This window comes from Amblyomma maculatum, chromosome 2 (assembly GCF_055883805.1).
Source record: "Amblyomma maculatum isolate TAMU_Amacu chromosome 2, ASM5588380v1, whole genome shotgun sequence".
NCBI lineage: Eukaryota > Metazoa > Arthropoda > Arachnida > Ixodida > Ixodidae > Amblyomma > Amblyomma maculatum.
Window position 1 is genome coordinate 166,188,475 of NC_139345.1, and position 13,610 is coordinate 166,202,084.

The 13,610-nt window shown below is 45.0% G+C and overlaps 1 pseudogene; it reads left to right on the forward strand.

Moving 5' to 3' along the window:
* Window positions 1-4,842: 4,842 nt before the first annotated feature.
* The window catches only part of LOC146200359 (uncharacterized), a 45,981-nt pseudogene continuing 37,213 nt past the window's right edge, over window positions 4,843-13,610 (forward strand).

Below are 13,610 nucleotides of genomic sequence, written 5' to 3' on the forward strand. Positions count from 1 at the left end.
CTCATCTGCTGTTACCCTCAGCCTACATGTTTTTAGTTCATTCATTATTTTCAGATTCTTTCACTGACGACTGCAGCTTGAGATTTTAAATACAGCACCGAGCAAACGATGTTGCTCTGCGCTTCACCTAATTTGGCCCCATGCAATGAAAGGGGATATGAGCCATGCTAGCAGAAAATTCGCGAAAATGTGACGGCAATGAGCGGATTCAAAGTGCGCGGATCTAAGCGCCGGAAAGTCGTTTTCGTGGTTCCATAAACACAATGCTTAAACTCGGCAGTCCTCGTTGCGTTTCCTTATTTCTCTGGCTGCTCAAGCGCGTACAGATCCACGAAGGAGCTTGATAGTGTCTCTTTTTTATATAGACACGGTGTCAAATACTGGGCTGCGATAGATCTGAAAGCAATTACAATGCAACAAAGACAATTTGCTCCCGCGCTTTCGCTGAAGTGATGGCATAAAAACATCACACAGGTCACGTGCACAGATGTGACCCTTTCTTGTGCAAGCCAGCAGCACCCTCCTCGTCTGCAGGCAGGCAGGAAGACGTCCAAAGAAATTATGCAACAAGGCACATGCTACACGCTCTGGCTGGTAGAGGAGTATTTTTGCAAGCACCGGAAGCGGGTCTTCAGCACGCCGATGCAGTTATCCACCATTAACCTTGTGGAGGTGTATGCCTTGTTCTACAACCGTTATGGAGAGTTCGGACTGGGATTCCATGGCACTGGCAGCCATGTCTCCAGCAGGTGCCCCTCTCACCAGCATAACCGAAAATGGCACGCTGTTAGGCACATTCTTCGTCACGTCGTTGTCGACCTCAAACGCCTTATAAACTAACAGCCTTACTGACAGAATGAAGGAGTCGCATCAAGTAGCTCATTGCCAGATTTTGCTGTCGATGGCATTGATGGGCGTGCAGACAATGAATGATTGAACGTTTCAGCAACACTGCTGTAAGGACAGCCTCACACTTCATATCGGTATAAATGATGCCCCATTCTTATTCAATACAGGCGTCAAACACACGCATTCCCATCTTCTTTTCTTACGTAGGCATTTCAACAATGTACTAATGTCTTATGTTTCAGCTTTTATAAAAGCCCAAGAACGGTAATACATGTGAAGCATGTGGAGCCTACCGTAACTCATCTTGCAAAGAGCAGCGCGGCTAGGTGTCGTGAATTAGACGTCTCGCAGCAGGCCGGCCTTGACCTGTGTCATGCCTGTGTGCAGCCGAAAATGTTGCCAGAAGAAAGCATCATGTCAAGATCCCAGGTAGGGAGGTTCATGGCAAAAATCATGTTGGCATCTCATATCTGAAACAGGGACATCACAAGGCTACTCGTTGAAGACCAATGTGCCGTCGACAAACCCGACGACGCCGGGTATGCTGCCGTGACGAAGGAAGCCTTTCTTCTCCGCCGCCTTAGCTACACGCCGCCGCAAACGCTTTCGAACTGTTGGCTGCGCGAGGCCGATGTTCGCCTCGTTGCCAGTGGCGGCTTGGAAGCCACTAGCAGTTCGGAAAAAGCGCAGTGCACACATTATCTGCCGCCACACAGACAGCGCACTCGGCCGCACACACCTATCTCAGTTCATCGCGTCGCACAGTCACTGTACTATATCCTTCTCGAGTAGCAACATCTCGCCGGGCACTTCAAACAGTTTTCGTACACCGTCCTTCGCCGATGATCGCGTCGGGGCGCCGCTGCTACCGCCTAACGAGAACGCCGGCCGCCGCATAGATCGCCGCCATTTTCCATTTGTGAGCGCGCACAACCCCCGCTCACAATTGGCCCGTAGCCAACGTCATCACTTCAAGTGTTCATGGCGTAAACAGCAGACGTCGATGATGTAAAGACCGGCCACTCCCGCCGTGTTGCCGCTGGCCAATAGGAAGATTGTGAGTGTGATTGTGTGAACCGTCTGCAATTCGGCCCCTGTGATAAGGCGGTTATGGAGAGCAGATCGCAGGCCGTGCTGTCTGTATTTCTGCGACAAATACCGCTGTTAACCCTTTATTTTCTATGTGGGCCAATTTAAAACGGTGACCAGAAAATATTTATTAAAGAGCATGCTTGACACACGCGCAACCACATAGAAAAAAAAAGATAGTAAACAGCGCGGTATTAAAGGCAGAACTAGAGACACCACTGTCCACAATCTGCGCTTCATAAGCGCCTTATCATCGCTAGCGCCTCGCAATCAGCTGCCGTTTTGCAGCAAAGTGGGTTTCAAGGCTATTTGTCATGTGCTCGTGTGTTCGTGCTCATATTGTTCATCATAATACGTACACAGGCCCGGCCCAACGTTAAAATGGTTTGGAGTCTCTGGCATAAACTAAGCATGTGTTTGAAACCACTAAACATGAAAAACAAATAATTCGTTCTGCACTTGCCGGTCAGTGTATCAGCGGCACCAATGCGCGTCTTTACATTATAATTGATTTCGCTCCCCATCCCTTCCTCACTCGCACTGTCCAACTGCACGCCCCTGAGCACTTCTCACGGTGCGGCCCGCACCCCCTTGGCGACGGCACTGTAGAAAGGTTTTGACTTGGCCACTTTGGAGCATGGTTGTCCTGAGCACGCTTGTTCTGCGAGATCTGCTAACCTCCCACCCACCCAACTGCACAAAACGGAAAATTAAAAGGAAAGTACCTTGCGTTAGTTGTATTGAAGGTGCAGAGGAGCAGTAATATAGTTTGTGTAGGGAACGGAACCGCGCTTGACATATTGAATGACTTCGCTACGGATGAGATTGCCCAAGTGTCCACCAGTGCTGCCATACGGCTAATGAGTAATTACTTCCATTTTACAAGCCTACTTCATCTCGGGGATTTGCCTAAAGACACTGCACAAAACAGCACTATCTTGTTATTTTGTGCGCAGATAATATTGACACCATACTAGCCCGCCCTACCTCAGCTTGAGATGCAAGAAAATGTTACGACGCCCGCGAACAAAATATGCCACAATTCGAATTTGTGGACATCCATCAAAAGCAACTCATTTCAGTGCGTACGTATGAAGGTATACTAGTACATATATGTAACAAGAATTATAGGTTCACATGCCTGCCTTCGGGTTAGAAAGGCTGCCACTGAGTGGATCCTGTTGCCTGCATAAAAGGAACGCGGCCATTCTGTACAATCATTCGAATCGAGTGTGACTTATAATCTTTTTTTTTTTATTTGGGGGCTCAATATTGAAAGTTTGAATGGTTTTAGAGCGCAGCTCTTATATATACGCCTGCTCGGCAGTTGAGCCGCCTCGCCATTGCATGGTGCCGTCGCCGGTGACTAACCAGTATAACCAAGCGAAAGAGAGGTCACAAGTCAGTCACGAGATTAGAAGAAGGGAAAGAGCCACAAGCTTTTCTTCGAGCTCTGCACCGCTCACTCGATCACACTTGCTTCCTTTTTAGTCCGATCGATACAGGGGAGTATACAACGTAACTATGTAAACACAGGCATATAGATTCTTTGCCGCAGTACATCGTAGATTCCTAGAAAGTTTAAAGAGCGCCACTAAACTTTCGCGTTAATTTAGCATCATCGATTGTCCAGCACACTACCTAGATCGATCTTTTACCCACTTCGTCTTTTTTTGTTAAATCTTGATATTGTTAAACTTTTAAGAATGTTTAGCAATTAGGTTATGAGAAATAAGTTCTCGTTTGATTATGTTTTTTTCATACCTTACAATATTGCAAGCGGACATGCACGAAGAAATTGTCAGCTTGATCATATTGATTTCCTCCCAGTGAGCATGCAAGCTCGAAAGATACGTACGAAATGGCACGCGCACACAATGAGAAACAATAGCCCAGTTTTAGACATCTGGGCTTATTGTTCAATAAATACCACCAGTCGCCATGTGAAACGGAAGTGTCAAAGTGTCACCCGAAATACTGCTTCAGCTAATACTTAACGCATTTTATTTGTCGGTTGTTATAGTGCCTCAGAGGTACCGAAATATTTGACACACTAACACTCTCCCATGGAAACGCTTTTCTAGAATAAGAGCGCGTGCGAAATTTCCACTATCTTTCATTTTAAATTTATATATTCAATCATCTTTCATAAAGTGCTGTGCATGCCATTAGCACGCCTATGTCGATTTGTATCGTCGAAGGGTTGACCTGTCCCCGTGCTGCTGAGTTCGTTATAAGTGGACCGGCCAGCACGATATTAATGGAATAACGATGTCTCGAAAACCAATAATATTGATCGTTCATGATTGCTGGTTTCTGAGACATCATTATTCCATTAATCGTACTGAGCGGCTCACTATAGTAACGAGCTCAGCATGCACTGAGACAGGTCAAACCTTCGAGGATACAAACACGTTCGCGCGTTGATGACATAAAAAGAGTTCACAGAAGTTCACAAGTTCACACGTTTAAAAAATTAGTTGTGGTTTAGCTTTGGTTAACGCTAGTTGAATTGCAAAAGCAAAGGCAGAAAATTCTTTTGCCTGCTACAGTATTCCCTTATCACGCCCTATCAGTGCAAGGTGCTACATTACTGGGTGATGTAGGTATTTGTAATAAATAAATAGACACTTATAGCTCATCGTTATAAGGGTATGACGCGAGAGCGTCAGCTACCAGCCCACATATAAAGTCACGCTTCAACCAAGCCGTATGGACGTGCCTGCATGCGTATCGTTAGGGGTAACGAGAATGAAAACGGTTCTCGTAGGCTGATTGTGATATCACCCTCCCATATAAACAAAGCGACCCCCTCCAGTTGGCAGCTCCTGCCCGTACGTGGCATACAGATAACATGAATTCAAAAGTCATGGCAGGCTGATTCCACCGAGGCGAAGAGCGATTATGCAGCTTCACAGAACTGTTCCGAAGGAGCTGATGCTGTCATCCCGAGTGGTGGGCTCGCAGATGACATGGCACGTCTGTAGTGCGCAGCCATGAACGCGCCATCAAACGGACCGACAGCCGCAGCTTTGATCGACTGCGGAAACGCAGCAACCTCGGATTACATCCAGGCTTCTGATAGCGACACCGAGTACTAGGTTACGATGGTGATTACATCCAGACTTCTGATAGCGACACCGAGTTCATAGGGGACGATGGGGATACTGTCTCCGAACCTGAAGAAGGAGCCAAAAACGATTCGTCGGAAGATGAGTTGCTGGCACCCGGTTTTTGCCGAGATGGGCACAGAAATGCTTCCCGGCCCCACTACAACAAAAGCAGCCGCTGTCGTAATGATTATGGCTTTCGTCGTCGCACACGCGGCCTCCCTTGGACGGCCCTCAATGACCTGCTCGCTCTCAGCGACGCTCGTTTTGGCTTTAACGGCAACGTACTTCCACCATCGAAACATCTGTTTCGCAAGCTATGGGCATCCAAAACAAAACGCGTCGCAAAGCATTTTTTTACTGTGACGTCTGCAGCAGCCTCCTTGCGCCTGTCTCTGGTACACATAAAATGAAGTGCTCCACCTGTGTCCATGAAATCAATGTTACATCACTGAAAGCCAAAATATTTTTGTTACACTCGACATGAAAGCACAGCTGAAGAGTTTGATTGTAAAAACAAAAACAATACATTTCAACAGCCTCGCAACCTAAAAGAATAAATCCTGAAAATTAATGTAACATTGAAGGACATAACAAGTGGGGCCATTTACAGGAATCGGTGTCAGAGTGGCTTGCTCAACTGGATGGATATTACCGTGACATTCAATACCGACGGTAGCCCTGTCTCCAAATCTTCTTCATTGTCAGTATGGCCAAACCAGTTTTTAATCAATGAGTTTCCACCCGATGTTCGGATGAAAAACTGTTTGGTTGGTGGCCTTTGGTTTGGAATGCACCCCGAGATGGAAATGTTCATGGGCAAGTTTGTGGATGAAATGAGTGAAGTGGGCCGACAGAGTATGGAAAGAGTCTTCGGTGAAGATGACTTCAGCTGTGTACGCCGTATGTTATTGTGTTGATGCTCCCGCTCGTGCTGCCGTTGCCAATATGGTGCAATTTAATGGAACATTTGGCTGCCCCTGGTGCTATTCCTGCAGAGAGCATCTCAAAGGTAGGGTGGAATTTTCTAGTTGAGTTGGTTTACCAGCTTTGTTATAGTTTTTCCAGTGAACTCATTGAAGTTCTGCTTTGTGCGGAAAGTGAAATGCTTTTTTTTACAGGTGGGCAAAGGTACATGGAAGTTGTAGTGAATGACGAACGGACTCCGAAGGCAATGCTTCGTGACATGAAGTTAGCTTTGGAAAATAGAGAACCTCTTAATGGGGTGAACGGGCCGTCGCCACTGGCTCGCCTCAAGCATTTCATTGTAGTGTTTGGACAGACAGTTCCATACATGCATTGTGTGCTTCTCGGTGTGACCAAGTGCCTAACTGAGTACTGGCTGGATTCCTGCAACAGTCAAGAACCATTTTACTCAGGTTTGTATTATGTAATCATTCATATAACTTTATGCATGCAGTTCGCAAGCTTTAAGGGAATTATTGTTCTCCTTCGCTAGCCCGAAAAGCCACATTGAGGTATTTGTGCATGCAATAGCTACAGCCTTTAACACTATGGTGTAGTGTGCATACACTAAAAGTTCAACCTACTTTGCTTATAAATTTGGCAGCTGCTAAATCTAGTGACACATGCATGATGGTCATATTCTACTGGCCACCCAGCTGTCACTGTTGTTTCTTGGTCAGCTGCTCCGACCAGAAAATATCGTAGTCCAAATGTCCTTGTTTATATCAACAATTTTGCTCCTTCACTGCTATGTTATATTAGATGTGGTGGCTGTGCGTTCCAGTTCTGGAAAATGACTGCTCATAAACAGTGTTCATACTAAAAAAAATTATTGTCTTTGAATTGGGTAAATAGTGGGGTTTAACTTCTCAAAGCTACAAGTGGTCACTCGGGAACACTGTAATGATGAGCTGCGATTTAAATCACCTTGGGTTGCTAAACATACGGTGTCATCACGTAGAGCACTGGTACTCGTATTTTGCTTCCACTTAAATATGGTAATTGCACCAGATATTGAACTTAACTTTAGTCAAAATACTAATGTGGCAAAACAAGCTGTACATTGGCAAGAAACTTCTGCGGGCGTGTTTGCGCTTAACTTTCGTATTACTAGCACATGGCTAATTTTCTTAGCATAAAACAAGTGTACAGCATTCTGCGTTTCAATTTTTTTACATTATTGCTTTTGATTGAAGAAAATATATTTGACCCACTATGTTGGCGTAGTGGTTAGGGCGCTCGACTGCTATGCTCAAGGATGCGGGATCGAATACTAACTGCAGCAGCCACTTTTTCGATCCAGGCAAAAAGCAAGACACCCGTGTGCTTTGCGATGTCAGTGTACGTTAAAGAATCCCCAGGTGGTCAAAATTTCCAGAGCCCTCCACTTTGCCTTCTCTTATAGCCCGAGTTGCTTTGGAATTTTAAACCGCATAAACTGATCGAAACGAGATTTTTGCGCTTTCTTATTTTTATATTTGCGCTGAAAGTTTCAGCTGGCTTCTGTGCCATTATTAATGAATACTGCATGACTGCTTTATACCTAATGAGCAAATTATTTCCAAGCATCTTTATTGTTATTTTTTAATCGATATTTATTGTCTCAGGGCATCAGTAGGGTATGAGATGAAAGATGAATAAATGATTCAATGAATGGAAAAAGGTTCGCTGATTTTATGAAGTCCAGAAGTGAGCGATGATGAGGTCCCGGCGTCCAAGTGACGTATGAAGCAGGATTGCTTGCTGAAAGGCCAGCTTTGCTCAGGTGCCGGATTAGGGTTGGTTTGAGTGCTGGGCAGTCCCACAGCAAGTGGTGGATGTCGGCCTCAATATCTTCGTTTTTACAGATCGGGCACCCTGGGCGGGGATATAAGTGCTTGAAGTATGACCACGCCCTAGTGACAGCTGGTGTAAGGGCAACACTGACCCGGATCCTCCTAAGCGCAACCTCCTCTGCGCGGGTGAGACCGCGGGGAAGGAATATCGCACACGGAGGGATAAGTGCACGTGTGCGGCGCCGGAGGCGATCCATTCTTGACAAAATGAGGGTAGCGTAGTCTACTTCGAGGAGCCGTGGGATTGATGCGTCGTCTTGGTTCACGAGGCGGGTTGCTAAGTCAGCTTGACTTTGGGAAGGCAGCAGATCCCGTGGGACCCACTCAATGCGTATTGACTGTGGGATGCGCGCCGCAAGCTGCTGGATGTCTTTGCAAATTTTAGGGCAGTGGCTGACACGTCGGAGCAGACGTACTGCTTGAAGTGCATCAGTGTGGATGACAACGTGGGCTGTAGGGAGCATGGTTATGGAAGCCACGGAGCAGAGTGCCTCCTGAACTGCCACGAGCTCAGCGCAGAAAGATGTAAGTGGTTCTGAAAGCTGAAACGTAGTGGTCTGATTCAGGCTAGGTCTCCGTGGACAGTAGATTGCCGTTTTGGCTTCCCAGCCTTGCAGGCTTCCATCCACGTACACTACTGTGGAATCCTGAGGCAGGTGAGTATCTTGCTCTTCAAACGTCTGGCGAAGCAACGATGCCAAGTTAGCAGACGTTGGTCTGCGGATATCAGTTGGCTTGTTGTTTCCTAACTGTACAAATTTCCAGAGAGGGAGAACTGGCGCAGGTGACTCAAGAATAATGTGCGACGTTGCATACGCCCTCAGTGATTGCGTTAAATGTGACAAAGTGGCCTTGAGTCTGCGAGCATCACGGCGCTGCTGCACCAGTTCATCGATGGTGTTGAGCTGCGCATTCTCCTGTAACGCTACGACCGGTGTGAGTCGTGGAAGGCATGTTATGGTCCTCATAGCTTCTCGATTTACGGTTTCAAGGCGATCCCATGGTGCTCTTGTAAGATGCTGGAACTGGACCTGATAAACAATACGTGGCTGCAGAACCGCCCTCACAAACCGGCGTGAAACAGACGAGCCAGCACCACCCGTTTTAGGTTCAATTCTTCTAATTAAACTCATAGTTTGAAGTGCTTGCTTTTTCAAATGATTCATTTGACAAATTTTTCAAATGATTCATTATTTTTCAATTGATTCATTGAGCAGCAGATGGTGATATTAACAGCTCGGATAAATGGCATATCTTAATGAAGCTGTTTCAGTGACAGTGTACTAATAAAGCTGTACAGGCAATACCTACTGTGCAATGTCCTGTTTTGATTCATAAAATATGTACACCTTGTTAAGAACTAACGTCAGCAGTTTTTGCATGTCCATATAACAATTACGTTCGAACATAACTGCTTGAACTTGATATACTCTTTTCTTATAATAATAATAATTGGTTCACTGGAAGGGAAAGGCGCTGTAACTGTCTCACTCGTTTTCTGTGGACACCTGAACCGCGCCTTGAGGGAAGGGAGGAAGGTGGGAGTTAAAGTGGAAAGAGAGAAAGAGGAGCCGTAGTGGAGGGCTACGGAGTAATTTCGACCACCTGGGGATCTTTAACGTGCGCTGACATCGCACAGCACACGGACGCCAATTCTTATGGCTCACAGCAACATTACTTTGTTTCATTAGGGCACAAGCACAGATATAAATGTCATAATTCTCTGTATGGCTAGTAATAACTGTTTTTATGTACAGTTACCTCATTGAATTATTTATCTCTTGTGAAATCACATTACTGTTTTTTTTTGTTGTTCAGGGCGTCCCACACCACTGGACCAAATTGACAGAAGGCTACTTGCAATCAAGTCCCCTAATTCCTTCACAAGGCTGCCACGGTCAATTAAGGACCGTTGCCACTGCAAGGCAAGCGAATGGCGGCACAGGCTCCTATTTTACGCTATGCCGTGCTGTTCGGACATTCTTCCCCAATGACACTTAAACCATTTCATGTTGTTTGTTGACGCAGTATTCATATTACTTTTGGAAGAGTTGAGCAAAGAGCAGCTGCAGCGTGCTGGTAAGTTTTTAAAATTTTGTTCAGCTCTGTAGTTTCGGTTTTAATGTTTCACATTTTGTAACAATTACACATGACATAAGAGAGATCAACATCATGGTGTGGGCTAGGTGGTGGTTCGTCTTAAGTAAAAGTAGAAGCAGCGCAAGAAAAAAATAGGAACAGAAGGGGAAGGCCCAAACGACAGGACTGATGCTGACGAACGACGAAAATTTTATTGAACATGGCAGAGCTTTAAATACAGACAGGGCATCACATGACCTAGTAGATAATGAATTGGCACAAGATTGCCTCACCAGCAACAAAAACGCCCAAACGTTTATCACAGAAGGAACGAACTCATACACCATGAAGTTCATCGGAAGGCATGTGTAGCTACTCGAAAAATGGATGACTCATGGAAAACAATAGAACAGCAAATCATATCATATAAAAAACTGAGACAAGGAAAAAAAACCTAACAACAAAGGAACAAAGCCCCAGCAAAAACAACAGCATAGGAAGTCATTCAGCATAGCAAAGGAAAAATAAAACGAGCGGAGAGAAAACAATGAAATAACATTCGAGGAGAGCCCCAGCTACGGCATAAGATGTGAAAAATGTAGCAACAGCAGTATCAAAGCAGATAAAACATTAAAGATGGCTTAGCTATGCTACGCATCGATATACGTAGCAAAAAGCAGTGACTACCTAGGGATCAAAAGAAGTTAATTTCTCCAGTCTTCTGCATCGTTCGTCAGCAGTATCTCCTTGGATTCCATGTCGAACGCGTATAAGTTCCCTTTCATTCTATAATTCGTTTACATTAAAGGAAAGGCGCAGCATCTGTCACTCGCGGAAGGCAAGAAGCGCCGCCCAGCGGCTTTGGAGCGCACTCGTTCATTGCACTTCATAGTAAAATGGATATTTAAGTGGTATGGTTTGATAATTCCTGTTCAGTTTCATCTTCCTTGCATATTTTGTAGCTTTCATTTTTTGCGCAGTTGAATGTGTACTAATATAATGACTGCTTAATCAAACCCTACTGAAAAAGTGTGTGCGAAATGTACGAGAATGCTACGATGTGTACGAGAAATGTAAAAGATTTCTAGGAGCTATGTGATTTCTACAAGAACTCTAGGAGGTCTCTTAGAGCGTCTACGATGCCTCGTAGAGTTGTACGAGGATTATACAATGTCTCGTAGGGCGTCTACGACGTCTTGTAGAGTTGTACGAGGATTGTACGTTGTCTCGTACGGCGTCTACGATGTCTCGTACAGATGTACGAGGGCTCAAGCAGCTTGTAGAAGATCTCGTACAGTTCGCGTAAAACCCCGCAGACGTCGTACGTGGTCTCGTACAGCCTGTACAGTCTCGTAAATCTTATACACTGAGCTGTAGGAGATATCGTACAGCTCTCTTGTAAGATCACGATGCTCGTACAGCACCAGCAGTCGACTTCACAGCGCTCATTCAGAGTCCATGCTCAGTTGGCTCACTAAGCCTCCCTGTAAAAAAATTAAACCAGTTTTCATAACTGGTTTCATTTGGCCACATACTGACCCAATTAGACATATAGCCATATATGAGCTCAATTTGACACAAAATTAGAACCATTGGGCAGCTAATGGAATTCCCAAATGATTTTGCAAACAGTGGGCACTCCCAAAGATTCCCAAGTTCATTTTCAACTGGATTTTCCATATTGTGACTCCAATACTATATTTTCATATATCCTATACTATTGGATATTGAAATTGGCTTAAGTTTGAATTAGTCCCCAGAATTCCAAATGACATATGTACTTCATGATATATATCTCTAGCTTAAATGGATATATTTCTCGACTGGATGTTCTATTTGCTTTGGAAAATTCAATAGGTGTATGCATCCTCAAATTTAACAGTTAAATATTTCTACAAAGATGAAGCGGGCAGTGGCGCGGGGCGGAGCGCTTGCGCGAGGTCCGCTCACAGTTAAAGCATGCATTTCATCGTCATGTCATCACGTCGTTCTATTTTTGTTGGTCACCGTGCTCCATCGCTTGTTATGCCACCACGTAACATTTGGTTGGAGGTGCGGTTCATCCCCGTCCTCGCCTTGCACCGTCGAAGCCATCCATGCGCCGGGTCCATCATCCGAAAGCCCGTGGAGATCGCCGCCCAGCTCTGCCCCAGCCCTTTGTGCTCAGACCCGACCAGCCACTCTCCCCAGCCCCGTCCCCAGCCCTGACCCCAACACACAACGATCAACAAGAGCCCGAAGCCGACCTGACCGACCCCACAACGAAGCGACCACACGACCACTCGAGCGAAGACAGCACCCCCGCCCAAGCCGTTCAGCGCGTCCAGGGACTTTGGCCTTCGGCAAACGGTGAACATTGGACCTGATGCTGCGGGGCAAGCATTCATCCCATCTTCGAATTCAGTATGATATCGAACGTTTCATATCATGTGTCTGTGTTCATCGTCACTTCATGATATTGGATTTTTAGCAATCGATCGGGACGATCGCTCGGTGGCCGCGGGTAGTGCCACGAAGATGAAGCGGGCAGTGGCGCGGGGCGGAGCGCTCGCGTCAGGCCCACTCACAGTAAAAGCATATATTTCATCATCTCATCACGTCGTTCTGTTTCTGTTGTGTCGCCGTGCTTCATCGCTTTTTATGCCACCATGTAACAATATCAAAAATCATCAACAGAATTAAAGTTTGTGTCATAGTTTTACAGTTTATCACCGAGATAGTTCATACCAATTTCCTTCATCGGGTTGGGAAACCATATTGTATTTACATGTTAATACCTGCGATGATTATTGATACATATATGTCATATATATTTCAGGTTTAATGCTTTCTTCATCTACACGGGTGTACCACTTCATTGAATGTAAAATATATAGGCAACAAGAACACAGATTCTTTATTAATATACAAAGTTCAGCATGAACATGTCACAAAACAAAAATGTATCCACAATATCGTGGCATGAAAGAAATGCAGAAGGAATAAGATAAACATTAAGAAAAGATTTGAGCATTGCAACTTAATTCCTTGAACACACATCAAGTGGCATGATATGCAGAAGATCAAGGGTCAATTATAAATATCAGTGCAAAATATATAAGAAGTAGTTACACAAAGTTAAAAATAATCTGTGTGCTTCAGCTAGTTTTGCCTCAATAATAGACACGACAGCAGCTTTAACATGAACTGCATTTTCATTCTGCAAATGTTTATATAATTTTTCCTATTTAAGGTTATCTACTTTTCAAAATTATTAACCATGTAACAGCGTTCACTGAATACTCCACTAACACACTAGAGACCCTTCATAGCTATAGATATTGCATGCCGAGGGCACACAGGGGTGTGAGCCCCAATATCAACTAATTTATTTTATTGAACTTGTGTGTGAAGCCCGAGAACGCTTTTGCTCTGGGATCCTGTTTTTGGTGAACTGCAAACTGGCTTAAGAAATATAATTAAGGGCTGGTCATGACTGTGGCCATAGGCCTGCACAAGCTTGTGTTATTCAGTTGTGATCCTGTGTGTGAGGATGGTAATGAGACCACTTCCTGCCCTAAGTTGATGTGCACACCTCAGAACAGGAAACCAGGTTACAGTGAACACACCACTGGAGGTACACCGAAACTGAAAATGAAAAGAAGAGTAGATATTTCACACTTGCATTAACAGCATCTACAGT